The sequence below is a fragment of the Nicotiana tomentosiformis genome, chromosome 1, assembly GCF_000390325.3.
Source record: "Nicotiana tomentosiformis chromosome 1, ASM39032v3, whole genome shotgun sequence".
NCBI lineage: Eukaryota > Viridiplantae > Streptophyta > Magnoliopsida > Solanales > Solanaceae > Nicotiana > Nicotiana tomentosiformis.
In genome coordinates, this window is record NC_090812.1 from 41,337,771 (window position 1) to 41,339,292 (window position 1,522).

Below are 1,522 nucleotides of genomic sequence, written 5' to 3' on the forward strand. Positions count from 1 at the left end.
TAGGGTAGAAGGCACTAATTGGTAATTAACAAAAGCTAAAGGGGTCAAAGGGGATTTGAAAAATTAGGGAATTTGAGTTGTTTGTTTGGAGAAGTTTCTAGAGGAAGGACTAAAGTGCCATTGCATAATTGAATTACGTCAGATTGGGGTCAAAAGAAATGATTTTCAGAAGCTAAAGGGTAGGAAATAAAAAGAACCATCTACAAACAGGGACAGCTGTCCAAATTCAGTTTTAAAAAGATATTTTTTCCTGAAATTTAGGGGTGGCCTGCTGAGAATTATTCCCTCATTCTTTGGAGCAAATGGCAGATTTTAATCCCTATATATAGGACTTCTTATTTTCTCATAAACACATGTTAATCACTCAGCATTTCTCTCAAATACAGACTGATTTCTATACACAAAAATCTCTCTGCACTCTTTCTTGCTCCCAAAAAAGAAAACACTCACAAGGAGTTAATATATAGCTAGAAAACAACAAAAAGAAGAAAGTTGTTTTTCTCTTCATTTTCACTGGTTTATTCTAGTTCTATGGGGATTTCAAATCAGCTCTCGGTTCTTTAGTTCTTGTTGATTTCCTGATGCTGCGTTTGTTCTTGTTGTTGCCGTCTTCCAGTTCAGAGATCTATTTTTTATTTTTTGTGTTCTGTTGCTACCTTCTGTTGATAGGTATGTTTGAAATAATATATGTATTTTTCTCTGAATGCAGAATTGTTAAAGTTGACATGCTGATTTTTGGTTATGCCTGCTTCCATGTGCTTCTGATATTTGAATGTTGAAATCATGTTCTTCTTTGTTTCCTGATGAGTAGCTGATTACATCTGTTTGTTTGAGCTGAAAGTTAAGCCATGTTTGCTCACTAGCTAGATTTATTGCTATTGATGTTTCATCCGTTTTACTGTAAAGTCACTGATAATCAAACACTCAACTTTAACTTGTGAAATTTTGAATTAGCCATGCCTATTGTCGTTGCTTCTGTATACTTGTAAGGATGGAGTTCAAGTATGGCATTCAAGATGAAATTGGATGCATGAAGGGCTACTAAGTCAAATGTTTAAGTGTTCCTATTCATGTTTAGATTAGAGAATTTCAGTGTATGTAGGAGTTCTGCAGTGTAAACAGGTTTAAATTCTGATTTTAGTATGAATAATTTGAAACATCTCATGTGCTAAGATTTGTAACTAATTTTCCTATGCTTGTGGCGTATTGAAATGATCATGCGCCGGTTTAAACTTGCGATGAATTTGAATTCTAGTTTATTCATATTATTTCTCATATTGAAGTTCATAAAGATCGTTTGATTATATATTTGTTGGTTTTAATTTGATACAATTCGTTACTGATTAAACACAGTCGAATTCAGATCTTGTGGGTTCCAAATGACCCCAGGCCTAGGCTATAATTTGAAAGCCTTGGGGTTTTTCCTTAAAGATGGGCTTTTGAGGTTTGAGGCCCATATTTTAAGTGCAGCTTATGGTATGCACTTTCTTTAGACATCATTTGATTTGCAAATAAAAGGCCA

At 34.2% G+C, this 1,522-nt stretch overlaps 1 long non-coding RNA gene across 1 annotated transcript; it reads left to right on the top strand.

Moving 5' to 3' along the window:
- On the top strand, window positions 1-1,273 carry LOC104114740 (uncharacterized). Its single transcript, XR_001972910.3, has 2 exons — window positions 1-669; window positions 955-1,273. It is a non-coding gene; the product is annotated as an uncharacterized lncRNA (long non-coding RNA).
- Window positions 1,274-1,522: the final 249 nt, after the last annotated feature.